Raw genomic sequence first — 19,976 nt, 5'->3', positions numbered from 1 at the left:
TGTTTTTTCTCACCATCCTTGTTTCTTCCTTGTTTTTCTCCTTCGGTTACATCAAACCCTAGCGCGCCGCAACCATCTTCCTTGTTTTTCTCCTTCGTTTACATCAAACCCTAGCGTGCCACAACCATCTTCCTTGTTTTTCTCCTTCGGTTACATCAAACCGAGTCAATGCCACAAACCGAGTCAACGCCGCTTCCTTGTTTTTTCTCCTTCGGTTACGTAAAAAAACAGAAACAAAAGAAAAAAAAGAAAAAAAAGAAAACGAAAGAGAAAGGATAGAACCAGAGAACAAACAAAAAAAAGTAAGGAACTTGTTGACTCATCTCGGTCGTTTTAAACATAACTTGAGGTACCTTCCTTAAACTGGGCATAACTTTTCGCTCGGTTGTCCAAAAAATCTGAAATTTTTACAGGAGCTTGTTGACACTATTCTGAGGCCGGCCAAACTCACCTACGGTCTGTTTGGGTTTCGACAAAATTGTCAAAAAAATCAGGAAAATAAAGAAAAAAATCCATCAAAGTTCTCGCACGCTTTTCAGAGAACTTCCTGATTTTCTGTAGACCACATCTGAACTCTGTTTTAGGTGAAACTTCGTGTAGCTCCTATTTTGTTGCTTCTTGTGCTGAGAGAAATATCAAAAAAAATCATACAAAAAAGAAAAACAAAATTACCTGTGATTCCTACTAGTGCCTTTTTGGCATCGCTAGTACAATATTTACGGTACTGCCATTCTGCTAGTTCCATCCGTCCTTTGCACCTGTGGCCAGCAATATAGTTTCGTGTTTTGCACTATAATTCAACTTTGCATTATTGTTTGATCGTGCTAATCCTTGACTTGGGTGCAGCATACCCAGAACTCCACATATTTCTACGACGAGCAGGTTTCTGTTTCTCCACGCAATCGCTCATCCAATCTTTCACCGGTTCCACCTGTTGATTGCAGTTCACCACTGTGGCTTGGTAAGAACGTATAAGAACTTGATAACAGCATTCCATTGAGCGAGCAAGTTGTCACCACCATTCCCCTGTTATCGTCGGTTTTTTCTCCTTTTGGTGTTTTGGTGTTTGCGCTAACTATGGCAGGAGCACACGTCATGGTGGATGCCCAGTTGCAGGAAGTAAGGGGACAAGTTGATGGACTTGCTGCTGACATTAGGACGATGCATGAACGGCTTGATTCAACGGTCACTTCGACGACCGAGCGTTTCAACCAACTTGACCTTGCTCAAACGGCAACTCGCACCACACTCGACACCATCCTGGCACGCCTTGATGCGTTGACCACAAAGATGGAGCAGGAATACGGCGGTGACACTGAGCAGGACGATGGAGATCGCCGTGGTCGTGCACGTCGTGTGGTTCGTCATCCCCCTAATGACTTATTTTCTAAGATTAAATTTAAAATTCCATCTTTTATTGGTAAATATGATCCTGCTGCATATCTTGATTGGGAATTGGAGGAAGAACAGAAATTTTCATGCCATGATATTCCTGCTAATAGCCAAGTGAAGGCTGCCATTAGTGAATTTACTGATTTTGCTTTAATTTGGTGGCGTGAGTATAAACAAAAACTTCCCATTAATAGTGTCACTACTTGGACCCAATTAAAAACTGCCATGCGCCACAGATTTGTTCCTTCCTATTATGCTCGTGATTTGCTTAACAAAATGCAGCGTTTTCAACAAGGTTCACAATTTGTTGAGGAATATTACCAGGAGTTACAAAAGGGTATGCTTCGTTGTGGTTTGGTTGAGTCGGATGACGCTGCTATGGCGCGTTTTCGTGGTGGTTTGAACAGGGAAATTCAGGATATACTTGATTATAAGGATTATTTTGATATAACCACATTGTTTGAATATGCTTGCAAAGCTGAACGTGAAGTGCAGGGACGACGATCAAAGATATATATTAACTCTTTTGCAGGCCGGGGCCCGACACACAGCTCAACTCCTTCTAGCCCTGCACCTTCTACGCCTAGCACTACACCGCGCACAGGGACGACCAAGCCAGCGGCGCCCCCTACCAAAGGCGTCGATTCTTCCACAGGACGTACACGGGTTATTCAGTGCCATCGTTGCAGAGGGTTTGGGCACATGATTCGGGACTGCCCAAACAAGCGTACCTTGCTTATACGTGACAATGGTGAGTACTCTTCAGCCAGTGATTCTGAGGAAACTAGTCATGCTATGATTGCCACTAACCATGCAGAAAATGAGGAAGTCCACGTTGATCCCATCGACGCCGATAGGTATGAGAGTCTTGTTGTGCAGCGTGTTCTCAGCACACAGGTTGCCCATGCCGAAAAAAATCAGCGACACACTCTATTCCATACCAAGGGCGTTGTGCACGAACGGTCGATTCACATCATCATCGATAGTGGCAGCTGCAACAATTTGGCAAGTACAGCGTTGGTAGAGAAATTATCCTTGCCCACTCGCACACACCCACATACGTATCACATTCAATGGCTTAATGATGGTGGTAAAATAAAGGTAACACGTTCGGTACGTGTCCCCTTTTCGCTGGGTTCTTATTCTGATTATGCTGATTGCGATGTTATTCCTATGGAAGCATGCTCTTTGTTATTGGGTCGACCTTGGCAATATGATACTGATAGTTTACATCATGGTCGTTCAAATCATTATTCTTTCATGTTTAAAGGCCACAAAATAATTATACATCCAATGACCCCTGACCAAATTTTGAAAGATGATCTTACTAGGGCTGCTAAAACTGCACAACAAGTCAAATCGACATCAGCCACACCTATTAAATCTGAAATCAAGTTGCACTCTCCTGTTTTACTTGCTACACGTGCTGATTTTGATGATCTCCATGAAGCTCATATGCCCTGTTATGCACTTGTATGCTCGCTCATGCTTGTTCTGCTTGATGATGCACCGTCTTTGGATATACCCTCTGCTGTTGTTAACCTTTTGCAGGAGTATGCTAATGTTTATCCTACGGACTTACCACCGGGTCTTCCTCCCCTTCGTGGCATTGAGCATCAGATCGATCTCATCCCCGGCGCTTCTCTTCCGAACCGCGCCCCGTATCGTACAAATCTAGATAAGACGAAGGAGATCCAGCGCCAGGAGCAGACGCTGCTTGATAAAGGTTACATTCGTGAGTCTCTTAGCCCTTGCTCGGTTCCTGTTTTACTCGTTCTAAAGAAAGATGGGTCATGGCGTATGTGCGTAGATTGTCGTGCTATTAATAACATCACAATTCGTTATCGATATCCTATTCCACGCCTTGATGATATGTTAGATGAGCTTAGTGGTGCCGTTATTTTCTCTAAGGTTGATTTGCGTAGCGGTTACCATCAGATTAGAATGAAACTCGGTGATGAATGGAAAACGACTTTTAAAACGAAATTTGGTTTATATGATGATGTGCACCCGTTGGTGATTGCCCGATCTTTCGATGAGAGGGTGTGGAATAACTCGATTGGGGGAGGAGACGACGTTCACGGCCCGACTACAGCCTTCCAAAGACGCTGCGCCTTAGCAACCGATACACCACCTCCTATGGCTGTCACGATCTTGTGGAGCGTGACACCCTGGCCACTAGGGCACTCGTCCTGCAAGCAATCGAAGAACTAGCAAGAACAAGTAGAACAAGTACTGAATTACCAGATCTAAATGTAGGTTTAAAGATCAAACTACAATATGGTGGGGTTCCGAAGACAAGAAGACGGGCGGCTGAACTAGCACGCGCGCTTGCAAGCAAGTAGCGAGAGCTAAACTTGATCTAAACAAAACCCGCTGTTCTTGGTGGCGGCTAGGGGGTTTATAAACATGGGAGGACGACCACAAGGGTATTGGGGTCGTGCTGCAACCCTAGGATGCGTCCCTAATGGACCTAACTTGATACACGACCCATTGGGCCAAAATAGGGTGACGCAGCACCATGGGCAGAAAAGGCAGGAAATGTCTCGGTAAGAAAACAATGATTACGGCGGCCTCAGAACAGATATGACTATAATTCCGGATCCATATGAAAGTAGACTTGATAAGCTTTCCATGTTGTGCTTGAACATTCCAATCCGAGCCCGCATCTGACCGTGGTGACCGTCACAAGTTGGTGTTCTTCTGCAGTCCGAATCCAGCATGTTCAAATCCTTTTCCCTTTCGGTCTTCTCCCTGATTCCTAAGCAAAACAAGAGTGCACGGGTCTCCATGGTCTAAATATGATGGACATGAACTCAAGAGTGTAATCACCTGATGGTTGAGTTGACGAGCACGAGCGCGAGTAATGGGACCAGAAATTGGTACTTGTATTGGTATAGATGCATCAGTAGTGTGGATGTCTTCATCATTCTCCCCTTCTTGCATTTGAGTCGTCCTCGACTCAAGCTCAACTTCCTCTCCCAAGTAGGGCTTTAAATCTGCAATGTTAAATGTGGGGCTAACCCCAAAGTCTGCAGGCAGATCTAGCCTATATGCATTGTCGTTAATTTTCTCTAGCACTTTAAACGGTCCATCGGCTCGAGGCAACAATTTAGATTTTCGTAATTCAGGAAACCTTTCCTTTCTCAAATGCAACCAAACTAAATCTCCAGGTTCAAAATTTATTTCCTTTCTACCTTTATCACTAGCAAACTTATATCTAGCATTCATACGCTCTATGTTTTCTTTAGTAGTTTCGTGCAGTTTTAACATCAATTCAGCACGCCTAGTAGCATCAAAATTTAGTTTTTCAGAAGATGGCAAAGGCATTAAATCAATAGGAGCACGAGGTAACAAACCATATACAATCTGAAATGGGCACATCTTTGTAGTAGAATGCAATGATCGATTATAAGCAAATTCAATATGAGGCAAACAGTCCTCCCACATCTTAATATTCTTCTTTAGAACTGCCCTTAACATAGTAGACAAAGTTCTATTCACAACTTCAGTTTGACCATCAGTTTGAGGATGACATGTAGTAGAAAATAAAAGCTTAGTCCCCAATTTTGCCCACAAAGTCCTCCAAAAATGACTAAGAAATTTAGCATCACGATCAGAAACGATTGTGTTGGGCACACCATGCAAGCGAACAATTTCACGAAAGAACAAATCAGCAATATGAGTAGCATCGTCAGTTTTATGACATGGTATGAAATGTGCCATCTTAGAAAATCTATCAACAACCACAAACACACTATCACGTCCCTTCCTAGTCCTAGGCAATCCCAGCACAAAATCCATAGAAATATCTTCCCAAGGAGCACTAGGAACGGGTAGAGGCAAATACAAACCGTGTGGATTTAACCGTGACTTCGCCTTTTGGCATGTCGTGCAACGAGCAACCAATCTCACCACATCTCTTCTCATCTTGGGCCAAAAGAAATGACCAGCAAGTATGTCCTCCGTTTTCTTTGCTCCAAAATGTCCCATTAAGCCACCTCCATGTGCTTCCTGTAACAACAACAAACGAACGGAGCTAGCTGGAATGCATAGCTTGTTAGCTCTAAACACAAACCCATCACTAACGATATATTTGTTCCATCCTTTCCCATCTTTACAATGCAGCAACACATCTTTAAAATCAGCATCATGAACATATTGGTCTTTAATCGTCTCTAATCCAAAGATTTTGTAGTCAAGTTGATTCAGCAAAGTATATCTCCTAGACAAAGCGTCAGCAATGATATTCTCTTTTCCTTTCTTGTGCTTAATAACATAAGGAAACGATTCGATAAATTCAACCCACTTAGCATGTCTACGGTTCAGTTTTCCTTGACTACGAATATGTTTCAAAGATTCATGATCAGAATGAATAACAAACTCTTTGGGCCACAAATAATGCTGCCATGTTTCTAATGTTCGCACAAGAGCATATAATTCCTTATCATAAGTAGAATAATTTAGAACAGACCCACTCAATTTTTCACTAAAATATGCAACAGGTTTGCCTTCTTGTAACAAAACACCACCCAATCCAATTCCACTAGCATCACATTCAAGCTCAAAAGTCTTATTAAAATCAGGAAGTTGGAGGAGAGGTGCATGTGTCAACTTATCTTTCAGCACGTTGAAAGCGTGCTCTTGTACTTTGCCCCAACTAAAATGCACTCCCTTCTTCGTAAGCTCATTCAAAGGTGCAGCAATGGTGCTAAAGTCCTTCACAAAACGGCGATAGAAGCCAGCAAGTCCTAGGAAACTCCGCACCTGTGTGATAGTCTTTGGCATAGGCCATCCATGTATCGCTTCTACCTTGGCTTGATCAACCTCAATTCCCTGTGGAGTCACAACATAACCAAGAAACGAAACTCGATCGGTGCAAAATGTGCACTTCTCAAGGTTACCAAATAAACGTGCATCTCGTAAAGCATTAAAAACAGCACGCATGTGATCAACATGTTCATCCATAGATTTGCTGTAGATTAATATGTCATCAAAGTATACTACCACAAATTTTCCAATGAAGGCACGCAAAACCTCGTTCATTAATCTCATGAAAGTGCTAGGTGCATTAGTTAACCCAAAAGGCATGACTAACCACTCATACAATCCGAACTTAGTTTTGAAAGCAGTTTTCCATTCATCTCCCAATTTCATACGAATCTGGTGGTACCCACTACGCAAATCAACTTTAGAAAAGACAATGGCACCACTCAATTCATCAAGCATATCATCTAAACGTGGAATAGGGTGTCGATAACGTATCGTGATATTATTAATAGCCCTACAATCAACACACATACGCCATGTTCCATCTTTTTTAGGCACTAAAATAACCGGAACAGCACACGGACTAAGAGACTCACGCACGTAACCTTTGTCGAGTAGTTCTTGCACTTGTCGCTGAATTTCTTTTGTTTCCTCTGGATTTGTCCTATATGGCGCACGATTCGGCAAAGATGCACCAGGAATAAGATCAATTTGGTGCTCAATCCCTCGTATAGGTGGCAGCCCCTCTGGTATCTCACTTGGAAATACATCAGAATACTCCTGCAAAATGTTAGTAATAACAGGAGGCAAAGAATGCTGCATATCTTGAATTGAAATCAAAGCATCCTTGCATACCAAGGCGTAGGCAACAGTAGTGGAAGCAAATAATTCATTAACATCAGTTTTTGTTGCAAGCAAGCAATGTCCTTTCAATTTTATCCCATCTTTGTTATTACCAACAACTTTAATATTCTTGTTGTTCTCAGTTTTAGCTTTGGTAGCTTTAGCAACATCATCACGCACAATAGCCTCAGGGGACATGGGAAGCAAAATAATTTTCTTATCATGGTATATGAGAGAATATTGATTTGATCTACCATGATGCATACAATCTGAATCAAATTGCCATGGTCTACCTAGCAGAATATTACAAGCATCCATAGGCACAACATCACAGTCAACAACATCACGATATGAACCAATAGCAAAATTAATTCGTACCAGCTTGGTTACCTTGACCTTACCACTATTGTTGAGCCATTGAATGTGATATGGATGCGGGTGCGGTTTGGTCGTAAGTGCAAGCTTCTCCACCATGTCGCTGCTAGCCAAGTTGTTGCAGCTACCTCCATCAATGATCAAACGACATGAACGCTCCTTAATGACACACTTTGTTTGAAACAACGTATGTCGCTGATTCTGCTCTGCCTTCTCCATTTGTGCACTAAGCACACGCTGTACAATGAGGCTCTCATAATGCTCTGCATCATCTGCACCAATCTGTTCTTCGGGTGGTTCCTTAGTGCCTGCATCATCAGCCGCAAGCAAAGCAAGTGTAGCTTCATCCAAATCACTAGCAGAGGAATACCCACCATCGTCTTTTACCACCAAAACACGCTGATTAGGACAATCACGCTGCACGTGTCCATAGCCCTTGCATCGATAACACAGAACATCTCTTGTTCTACCTGTGGAAGCTACTGAAGAGGCACTACCTGCGGGTTTCTGGGCAGATTTGGTTGCTGAATTTGTGGAAGATGCACGTGGTTTGTCGCTGGAGGAAGGCGGGGGTGCTGGTCGACTTGGCGAAGGAGTTGGTGCTGGTGTACGGCCGGTCATGGACGTAGTCGTGCGCTGGTGCCATGGTGTAGATTTTCCTGCAGAAACAATAGACCTTGCACTAGCACGTCGTCCCTGCACTTCCCTTTCAGCTTTGCAAGCAAGATGAAACAATCGGGTTACATTAGCATAATCTTTATAAGCAAGGATGTCCTGAATTTCCCTATTTAACCCGCCCAAAAATCTAGCCATAGCAGATTCCTCACCCTCCTCTATGTTACAACGCAGCATACCCATTTGTAATTCCTGATAATATTCTTCTACACTTTTAGTACCCTGTCTCAATTGTTGCAACTTGTTTAACATATCACGTGCATAATAAGAAGGAACAAATCTAGCCCGCATGACCCGTTTCAACGCATCCCAAGTTTGTGGCATGTTATTAGGATTCTTCTTACCATGTTCTATCCACCAAACAGAAGCAAATTCAGTAAACTCACTAGTAGCAGCTCTAACCCGCGCATTCTCAGGAAATTCATGGCATGCAAACTTTTGATCAACCGCAATCTCCCAAGTAATGTAAGCATCAGGGTCATATTTACCATCAAAAGGAGGTATTTTAAATTTAACCTTACTAAAAGCATCATCATTACCATGTACCTCACGTCGGTGAAAACCACCCATACCTCTACGGTTAGTACGTAGTCGCCGGCGATTAGGTGCTTCTTGGTCATCTTGTTCAGTATCAGCAACATAGTCATCCCAGTTACCTTCGGCGCCCTCATCACGCCCACCATTGATATTAGCATGCATCTCATCAAACCGCCTCAAGAGTGCGACAAGGCTCTTGTCAATATGAGCAACTGTCATTTCCACATTTGCAAGTTTGGTGTTCGTGTCGATCTGTGTGGCCTCCAATTGCCCCATCTTTTCATTCGTCACCTGCATGTCATTATCAAGACCTTCCGTGTGCGTCTTCACTAGCCTTACAAAGTGTTGTATGATACCCTTGGTGCGAGGAGAGTGTGGCATATTACGAGAAGCATCATCAACCTCCAATCCTGCCATGGTTAGACGAACAGAGGCAACAAGAAAAAAAAACGTGAAGGAATAAAAACTCTACAACTATTAGGATGTAGCTACTGCAAGGCGCTCACTCTCAACCTGCCACACAAGCTCTTACCAATTCTTACCTTGCACAACAGGAGGGGTCAGCAACCAACAAGTCTGCAACCGTGGAATAAGTGTATCGGTGCCGCAGCAACACGACCTGTCAAACTGTAGTCGAAATATGTAGAGTTGTAGGTGGGCTGAAGCAAGGAATACACTAGTACCACGTTAGTTACAAAAGCAAGCTGAATAATCGTTCAACGGTGGTACTGTGCTGGTCCTAGGCTAAACCAGGCTAGAGACGTGAGCCTAGGCACAAAGGTAGTCACTGAAAAAGAACAACTAGCACAGCACAAAGAGAAACAACAGATTTAGAGATTCAGCCCCCTTCTTCTTCTTTTCCTTTTTTTTTCTATTCTTTTTTTTCTTCTTCTTCTGTTTTTTTTTGCAGGGGCCTAAACCTTTTTTTTCACTATGACAACCCAAACAATAAAGATATTGCTAACAGCCCCTTTAAATCAGATTTAACAAATCTTGTTAATATAGAAAGTCCAGAAATCTCTACGATGATTGCGGAGCGCTCAGAATGAATTTTGAGATAAGGTCAGATCCGTTGGAAAGAAGATAAGATAAGCTTTCCAGATTGTATTTAAACTTCCAAATCGGATATGATATGTATCCGTGGTGGCAAAAACGAACCAGAGATGTTTTTGGTGATGGTGGATCTCGTGGTGACCAAAACGTGGTAGAACTCAAAACTCTAAAGGAATAAACTAAGACCAGCAACTCGACACAACCGATGCAACCAAAAACTCAACAAGCCCTAACTAAGTAGTACTAGTAAATGCTCAATGGTTTATAGGATTGTGGTAAAACTAATCTACTATTTTTTGGCTTTTTCTGGACTATAGGAGATAAGAAAACAGCGAAGAAAAGTAAATCTCTCACCGATAAACCTTGCTCTGATTACCAACTGATGTGCACCCGTTGGTGATTGCCCGATCTTTCGATGAGAGGGTGTGGAATAACTCGATTGGGGGAGGAGACGACGTTCACGGCCCGACTACAGCCTTCCAAAGACGCTGCGCCTTAGCAACCGATACACCACCTCCTATGGCTGTCACGATCTTGTGGAGCGTGACACCCTGGCCACTAGGGCACTCGTCCTGCAAGCAATCGAAGAACTAGCAAGAACAAGTAGAACAAGTACTGAATTACCAGATCTAAATGTAGGTTTAAAGATCAAACTACAATATGGTGGGGTTCCGAAGACAAGAAGACGGGCGGCTGAACTAGCACGCGCGCTTGCAAGCAAGTAGCGAGAGCTAAACTTGATCTAAACAAAACCCGCTGTTCTTGGTGGCGGCTAGGGGGTTTATAAACATGGGAGGACGACCACAAGGGTATTGGGGTCGTGCTGCAACCCTAGGATGCGTCCCTAATGGACCTAACTTGATACACGACCCATTGGGCCAAAATAGGGTGACGCAGCACCATGGGCAGAAAAGGCAGGAAATGTCTCGGTAAGAAAACAATGATTACGGCGGCCTCAGAACAGATATGACTATAATTCCGGATCCATATGAAAGTAGACTTGATAAGCTTTCCATGTTGTGCTTGAACATTCCAATCCGAGCCCGCATCTGACCGTGGTGACCGTCACAAGTTGGTGTTCTTCTGCAGTCCGAATCCAGCATGTTCAAATCCTTTTCCCTTTCGGTCTTCTCCCTGATTCCTAAGCAAAACAAGAGTGCACGGGTCTCCATGGTCTAAATATGATGGACATGAACTCAAGAGTGTAATCACCTGATGGTTGAGTTGACGAGCACGAGCGCGAGTAATGGGACCAGAAATTGGTACTTGTATTGGTATAGATGCATCAGTAGTGTGGATGTCTTCATCATATGAATGGTTGGTTATGCCATTTGGATTGACTAATGCTCCCAGCACCTTTATGCATTTAATGAACGAAGTTCTACGGGCCTTCATAGGTTTATTTGTTGTTGTTTATTTCGATGATATCCTTATTTACAACAAGTCTATAGAGGAGCATTTAGAACATTTGCGTGCTGTTTTTGATGCTTTGCATGCTGCTCGCTTGTTTGGTAACATGGAAAAGTGCACATTTTGCACGCAACGTGTCTCGTTTCTTGGTTATGTGGTTACTCCGCAGGGCATTGAGGTGGATAGCAGCAAGATTGCTGCCATTCGGGAGTGGCCTACACCAACGACAGTCACACAAATTCAGAGCTTTCTTTGACTTGCCAGTTTCTACCACAGATTTGTTCGTGATTTTAGCTCCATTGCAGCGCCTCTACATGAGTTTACAAAGAAAGATGTGCCGTTTGCTTGGAGTGATTCGCAGGAGGTAGCGTTCAACACTTTGAAAGATAAGTTAACCCAAGCTCCCCTCTTGCAATTGCCTGATTTTAATAAAGTTTTTGAGCTTGAATGCGATGCTAGCGGTATTGGGCTAGGTGTTGTTTTGTTACAAGAAGGAAAACCAGTTGCTTATTTTAGTGAAAAATTAAGCGATGCTAGTCTGAAATATTCTACTTATGATAAGGAGTTTTACGCTTTAGTGCGCACTTTGCATACATGGCAACACTATCTTTGGCATCGTGAGTTCATAATTCATTCTGATCATGAGGCTTTAAAACATATTCGTACCCAAACAAATCTGAACCGTCGTCATGCTAAATGGGTCGAATTCATTGAGTCCTTTCCTTACATTATTAAACACAAGAACGGGAAGGACAATGTTATTGCTGATGCTTTGTCTCGTCGCTATACCATGCTGTCACAGTTAGATTTTAAAATCTTTGGTTTGGACACTGTGAAGGATCAATATGTTGACGATGCTGATTTTAATGATGCTTTCAGCCATTGTATTAATGGGATACCATGGGGCAAATTTCACATACAGGATGGGTTCCTGTTTCGCGCTAACAAGTTGTGTGTTCCAGCTAGCTCGGTTCGTCTTTTGTTGTTACAGGAAGCGCATGGAGGCGGTCTCATGGAGCATTTTGGCGTCTACAAAACGCATGAGGTGTTGGCTGCCCACTTCTTTTGGCCTCGGATGCGCGCTGATGTTGAGCGCCTTGTTGCACGCTGCACTACTTGTCAGAAAGCTAAGTCACGGTTGAACAACCATGGTTTGTATATGCCTTTGCCTATCCCTTCTTCTCCTTGGCTTGATATTTCTATGGACTTTGTTTTGGGCTTGCCTAGAACTAAGAAGGGGAGGGATAGTATTTTTGTGGTTGTTGATAGATTCTCTAAAATGGCTCACTTTATACCTTGTCATAAAACTGATGATGCTAGCATTGTTGCTGAATTGTTCTTTAGAGAAATTATTCGTTTACATGGTATTCCAAAAACAATAGTCTCTGATCGCGATGCTAAGTTTCTAAGCCATTTTTGGAGATCTCTTTGGAATAAATTGGGAACTAAATTGTTGTTTAGCACTACTTGTCACCCTCAGACCGATGGACAAACTGAGGTAGTAAATAGAACTTTATCTACCATGCTTAGGGCTGTTTTAGACAAGAATTTGAGACGTTGGGAGGATTGCTTGCCTCATGTTGAATTTGCTTACAATCATGCCACACATTCTTCTACAAAGATGTGCCCTTTCTAGATTGTTTATGGTTACATCCCTAGGGCACCTATTGATTTGATTTCACTTAATGCTGCGAACGCCCCACATGTAGATGATGTTGCACATGTTGAACAAATGATTACCATACATGAACAAACAAAACAGAACATTGCTGCTACTAATGCAAAAAATTAGGTTGCTGGTAGTAAAGGAAGAAAACTTGTTACTTTTGAGCCAGGTGATATGGTTTGGTTGCACTTGAGAAAGGATCGGTTTCCTACTTTGCGCCGTTCTAAATTAATGCCTTGTGCTGCTGGTCCTTTTAAGGTGCTAACAAAGATTAATGATAATGCTTATATCCTTGACGTGCCTGCGGAATTTGGTGTTTCCACTAGTTTTAATGTTGCAGATTTGAAACCATATATGGTCGAGGATGAGGAGTTGCCGTCGAGGACGACTTCACTTCAAGAAGGGGAGGATCATGAGGACATCACTATGAGTACGACTACACCAGCAGCACCTCCACATCAAGCGCCACTTCCTTCATTAGCTGGGCCAATCACTCGGGCCCGTGCCAGAGATCTTAACTTCGTCATGCTACTAAAGAATGAGGGCCCAGAAGAATAGACGACCAGCCCAACTGCGACCCATAGTGGACAACTTAGGGTTGGCCGCCCCTAGGGGCTGCGCCCCTCTCTATTTATCCAGGAGCTGCGCCTCCTTTGTTCTTGGAGTTTTGTTTTACATTAGCTTTAGCTACTCTCGAACACGCGCAAATCTGCGCTGTCTTCGTGTATTCAGAACTCCACCCTCGAGTAATAGATTAGATTGCTCGCATCTTTTTCTTGTTCGTTCTTCAATTGCGCACAGGAAACGATTTTCGTGATCAGGTCGATCTCGCATCAGCAAGGTCGGTAACCACAGGGAGTTGGTTCAGTGATTGCATTGGCGCCTCGGGCTTGCTCGTCGTAGTCGGATCGCAAGGGTCATCTTCCGCCAAATCGGAATTATCTCTACTCGCCGAAAGATCTGGCACCTCAGCTATATCACATGTTCCAGTTAATTTGTTATTCTATTTATGTTCATGTCAAGATCATTAATGTTAATTGGAACATGGAGCTTAACTTGAGAAACACGTGCCACCACAAGGGTTTAATGGGACGCCCTTGGCCAACTAACTAGGGAAGCTAGTGGAAGACTACCTTACCCGAAAGGGGCAAGGGCAGTAGGGGATTGCATGTAAGGAGGTTCTCGGGTTGATTTTGCTGCGATGGCGGTCAGACGGGGGATTGTTGCAAGTGCTCTTCCCATAAACTATAGCGGGTTTTCGGAAGCTAGTGGAACTTTGTAAAGGCCTCGTAGTGGATCCGTAGCCATTCACCTCGGTAGTGTCTAAGGGTCTAGCTAACCCTGGCGGCATGGGATACACGACTTGTGGGTATAGGGTACAACCTCTATAGAGTGTAAAACTGGTATACTAGCCGTGCTCGCGGTCATGAGCAGCTCATGACTCTCGGATGATTAAATTATGGAACTTAAATTCAATTTGTCATTTACATTGCATGGGATTATTTATTAATTTTGTTCTATTATTTATTATGGTTTGGTTTTTACTTACATTTAGTATCTGCTAATAAATTTTTGACCAACTTATTAAAAGCAATGCTCAGCTTTAACCTCTATTGTTGATCAGCCTTACACATCACATGAACTCCCACCTTTGGTGAGTTCATGCCACATTATTCCCCACAACTTGTTGAGCGATGAAAATGTGTGAGCTCACCCTTGCTGTCTCACACTCCCCCACAGGAGAAGAACAGGTAGTTCAGGAGGAGCCATAAGGCGAGGAGTTTGATCTGATCTAGGTGGCGTTTCCCAGTTGACTTTATTGCGCCAAGGACGATCCTTAGTTTGTTTTATATTTATCTTTTATTTTGTAAGACTTCCGCTGTATAATAAATAATCTTATGTTATTGTGACATTTATCTCTATACCCTCTGTTATTATATATGTTGTCTTCTTTGGCGCATGTATGAGATGCACCCCGCTTTGTTCCTTAAAGCCCGGGGTGTTACAGGAGCATAGCGGGACAGCTGCAGATAGTGTCGAGAACTCCTCCTTCTTTACTGTCATCAGACCTGCGGGAACATGGTACTGGCGGAAATTGTCTCTGAATTCCTCCCAGGTGATAGTGTTGGGGTTGGCATGGGTGGCGAGATAGGACTCCCACCAAGACTGGGCTGCTCCTCTCAACAGACGGGGACCATACAGAACCTTCTCCCTTTCATCGCACTAAGTGGTGTGCAACTCCCGCTCCACGGTATGCAGCCAATCTTCAGCATCCATGGGGTCAGAAGAGTGAGCGAACACCGGGGGATGACCTCTCATGAATTCAGCACGCCTGTCTCTAGGCATCTGAGGCATCTGAGGCTGAGGTGGTGGCTGCTGCTTCTGCTGAATGGCGACCAGAGTCTGACCAATGGCTTAAACTACCTGAGTCTGCATCAAGAACATCTGCTCGATGGTCATCAGGGCGGTGGTGGCAGCTGCTGACGGGGTGCCTCATCTTGCGTGGCTGCCTGCTCCTGCTAAGCACGCCTTCCTCCTCTGCGCCTGTTGTCTGACATCTGCAGAATGCAACCACACATCAGAACTTATCTTGCAAGCTTGCAGCATAAGAAAAGAGTATAGAATTCTTCCACAATACTGAACAGATGAGCATCTTCACTGACTTCCAACACAGGCAAACCCAACTTCTCAGATAAAGAGGAAAGTAGAACGAAAGGGCTTCCCAACTAGATAACTAATTTTTATTAACATTTAAAAGGTAAACCAAAGTGCGGGGGATACCCACACCCTAGCGACAATCATTACAAAGATCCAAATCCAACATAGTTCATCATGACAAACATAAAGGCACAGGATAAGAAAACTACCCTGTCTAACTAAGACTAACTAAGTGTAAGACTGATGCTAAGACTATAGCTTCTATATATATATATATTTTTGCATTAATTACAAGATCTAACGCTGACGATCTATGGTTCTAAATTTATCTTGGTCCTGCACTCAGGGTTACCATAAGCATGGTGTCCACGCTGAGGTGAGCCGTACGGGTGCTGAGTCTCGACGGGAGCGGGGGAGCCATCCTCTAGGTGACGATGCTCCTCGCGCTCAGCCCACAGTTGGGCGATCTCAGCACGAGCCCTACTCAGCTCATCTAATGCATGGTCCAGCTCCGTGTTTAGCACGGCGGCTAGGTTGATTGTGCTGCTCAACCTAGGATTGTCCTCACCGACAGTTGAGACAACCACGCCTCATGTGCTGCCAGATGGACGGTGGGGGTAATACTTCAGGTTAATACCATCGGGCTACCCCACCGAGCACTAAGCAGTAGTGCGAAAGCGCACACCGTGCGGCATCTTGCATGGCCGCCTCAGCTGAGTCCCGCTCAGAGATAGAATAGTGCTCTGAGCAGACCTTCGCACCCCGGAGACTGTTCTCTGGACGGTGCACCAAGCAGGTCGCCTCCCAGTGGTCCGGGTAAACCCCGCAACTATGCTGAAAGACAACACAACGATACTCGATAGACCAAGTGCATCGGTCGAGTGCCTGGCGTAGCAAGGTGTCAAGCGCATCGTAGAAGTGACACCCGCGAGCGGCGTCGCGAGTGATGGGTCGAGCAACCCATCCTTCCAGCTCCTGCTCCTCTGAAAGGTCTGTGATGTGGCTCGAGCTGCTGTCGCCACCTTCGTCGTCTAGGTCTCCTCCAGCACCTACTCCAGCGGCTGGGGCGCTCAGTGGTGGTGCAAGGGGCGCCTCCAGCGGAAGCACAGGGGAGCAGCTCCTCACAGACTCTATCTCCTACTGAAGCGAGAAAGAAGAGCCCTGCTGCTCCAGCTCCTGTCGTCGACGCTCCTGCTCCTCGTGCAGGCGGTGGTGCAGCCTCTCCAAGTGGCTAGACTGACCAGTCACTGGACATCGAAACGGACGCTCAGCGAGACGACAAGGCAAGAAAGGAATTGATGAAGACATCCACACTACTGATACATCTATGCCAATACAAGTACCAATTTCTGGTCCCATTACTTCTGGTCCCATTACTCGCGCTCGTCAACTCAACCATCATGTGATTACACTCTTGAGTGCATGTCCATCATATTTAGACCATGGAGACCCGTGCACTCTTGTTTTGCTTAGGAACCAGGGAGAAGACCAAAAGGGAAAAGGATTTGAACATGCTGGATTCGGACTGCAGAAGAACACCAACTTGTGACGGTCACCACGGTCACATGCGGGCTCGGATTAGAATGTTCAAGCACAACATGGAAAGCTTATCAAGTCTACTTTCATATGGATCCGGAATTATAGTATATCTGTTCTGAGGCTACCGTAATCATTGTTTCCTTACCGAGACATTTCCTGCCTTTTCTGCCCATGGTGCTGCGTGACCCTATTTTGGCCCAATGGGTCGTGTATCAAGTTGGGTCCATTAGAGACGCATCCTAGGGTTGCAGCACGACCCCAATACCCTTGTGGTCGTCCTCCCATGTTTATAAACCCCCTAGCCACCACCAAGAACAGCGGGTTTTGTTTAGATCAAGTTTAGCTCTCGCTACTTGCTTGTAAGCGCGCGTGCTGGTTCAGCCGCCCGTCTTCTTGTCTTCGGAACCCCACCATATTGGAGTTTGATTTTGAAACCTACATTTAGATCTGTAATTCAGTACTTGTTCTACTTGTTCTTGCTAGTTCTTCGATTGCTTGCAGGACGAGTGCCCTAGTGGCTAGGGTGTCACGCTCCACAAGATCGTGACAGCCATAGGAGGTGGTGTATCGGTTGCTAAGGCGCAGCGTCTTTGGAAGGCTGTAGTCGGGCCGTGAACGTCGTCTCCTCCCCCAATCGAGTTATTCCACACCCTCTCATCGAAAGATCGGGCAATCACCCAATGGGTGCACATCAGTTGGTAATCAGAGCAAGGTTTATCGGTGAGAGATTTACTTTTCTTCGTTGTTTTCTTATCTCCTATAGTCCAGAAAAAGCCAAAAAAATAGTAGATTAGTTTTACTGCAATCCTATAAACCATTGAGCATTTACTAGTACTACTTTGTGGGGGATAGATATCCCCTGGGTCCACCAAAGAAGTAAAAGGCCTCACGAAAGGCCCAGGGGCCCAATAATTCGTAAGGTCATTCTTTCGTGGGCCTAGGGAAGGACAGCCAACAAAGAAAAGAAGACGTGAGACTGATTAGTGCAAACCCAGACGGCCCACAAACGTCGAACGAATGAATCGCAACAGAGACCCGACTTTCCCGCGCTGAAGCCCCCATGCAACAGAGCCATGCGAGGATAAGTCGGCGAGGGTTACGTAGGGATAAACTCAAGAGGTTCACTATCTTTTAGCTACTTGTTGTTATCATACTCACGTGTATTGCCCCACGGTCGAGTATATAAGGCCTAGGGGGCACCCCTTCAGATCGATCGACCCTGTTCTACTTAGCCACCCACATAAACTCTCTGCGCCCTCTATCCAGAGAACCCTCTTGTAACCACGCTCATATACTCACCAGGACGTAGGGTGTTACGCACTTCTAAGCGGCCCGAACCTGCAAATCTTGTCCATTGTCCCTCGTGCGAACGACACGAACCATTTTGCTACAGTCGTCGACATCGTCCTACTCCTAAAAACACCTTGAGGGGCAACCCCGGGTGTGCGGTCGGACCCAAAACACCGACAGCTGGCGCGCCAGGTAGGGGGTGTGTCGACGATCCAAGCTAGCTCAATGGCCGTCACCTTCCACAGCAAGATCGCCGTGCGTCCCGGATCTGTATTCTGCTTCGGGACAATCTCATCCATAGCGGACGAAGAGGGAATTCTACACCGCCTCGCAGATCTGCCGGAACAGAAGTCTCCCCCAACAAACTCCGAAAATGCTGGAAAGACGCTACCTCCGGCTCTTCGGAAAAAGATCGTCTCCGGGGAGGCTGGAGCAAGAAGCTCGCTGACCCGGAAGACTCCGCTGTCTACTTCCCCGACGAAAGAATGGACACGGGTCGTGAGAAAGAAGGAGACCAGGGAGAGGCAGGTTGTTCTTCCCGTTCCTCCGGCCTCAAAGGAGAACGGAAAGAAAGTCGCCGCGACAACAGTACCGTTCTACCCCGACGTCCTCTTCATCGGGAGAGCAGAGTCGCCCGCCGTCTCTAACGATGAGCCGACCGCACCTGGAGAAGAACCGCCTCAGCGAGAATCCCGCCGATGAAGGAACCGACGCAGGAACGTTCGACGACATCACGCAGCTTGATGTGCACCCGTTGGGTGATTGCCCGATCTTTCGATGAGAGGGTGTGGAATAACTCGATTGGGGGAGGAGACGACGTTCACGGCCCGACTACAGCCTTCCAAAGACGCTGCGCCTTAGCAACCGATACACCACCTCCTATGGCTGTCACGATCTTGTGGAGCGTGACACCCTGGCCACTAGGGCACTCGTCCTGCAAGCAATCGAAGAACTAGCAAGAACAAGTAGAACAAGTACTAAATTACCAGATCTAAATGTAGGTTTAAAGATCAAACTCCAATATGGTGGGGTTCCGAAGACAAGAAGACGGGCGGCTGAACTAGCACGCGCGCTTGCAAGCAAGTAGCGAGAGCTAAACTTGATCTAAACAAAACCCGCTGTTCTTGGTGGCGGCTAGGGGGTTTATAAACATGGGAGGACGACCACAAGGGTATTGGGGTCGTGCTGCAACCCTAGGATGCGTCCCTAATGGACCTAACTTGATACACGACCCATTGGGCCAAAATAGGGTGACGCAGCACCATGGGCAGAAAAGGCAGGAAATGTCTCGGTAAGAAAACAATGATTACGGCGGCCTCAGAACAGATATGACTATAATTCCGGATCCATATGAAAGTAGACTTGATAAGCTTTCCATGTTGTGCTTGAACATTCCAATCCGAGCCCGCATCTGACCGTGGTGACCGTCACAAGTTGGTGTTCTTCTGCAGTCCGAATCCAGCATGTTCAAATCATTTTCCCTTTCGGTCTTCTCCCTGATTCCTAAGCAAAACAAGAGTGCACGGGTCTCCATGGTCTAAATATGATGGACATGAACTCAAGAGTGTAATCACCTGATGGTTGAGTTGACGAGCACGAGCGCGAGTAATGGGACCAGAAATTGGTACTTGTATTGGTATAGATGCATCAGTAGTGTGGATGTCTTCATCATTCTCCCCTTCTTGCATTTGAGTCGTCCTCGACTCAAGCTCAACTTCCTCTCCCAAGTAGGGCTTTAAATCTGCAATGTTAAATGTGGGGCTAACCC

This window comes from Zea mays, chromosome 2 (genome assembly GCF_902167145.1).
Source record: "Zea mays cultivar B73 chromosome 2, Zm-B73-REFERENCE-NAM-5.0, whole genome shotgun sequence".
NCBI classification, from domain to species: domain Eukaryota; kingdom Viridiplantae; phylum Streptophyta; class Magnoliopsida; order Poales; family Poaceae; genus Zea; species Zea mays.
This window is presented reverse-complemented; position numbering follows the sequence as displayed.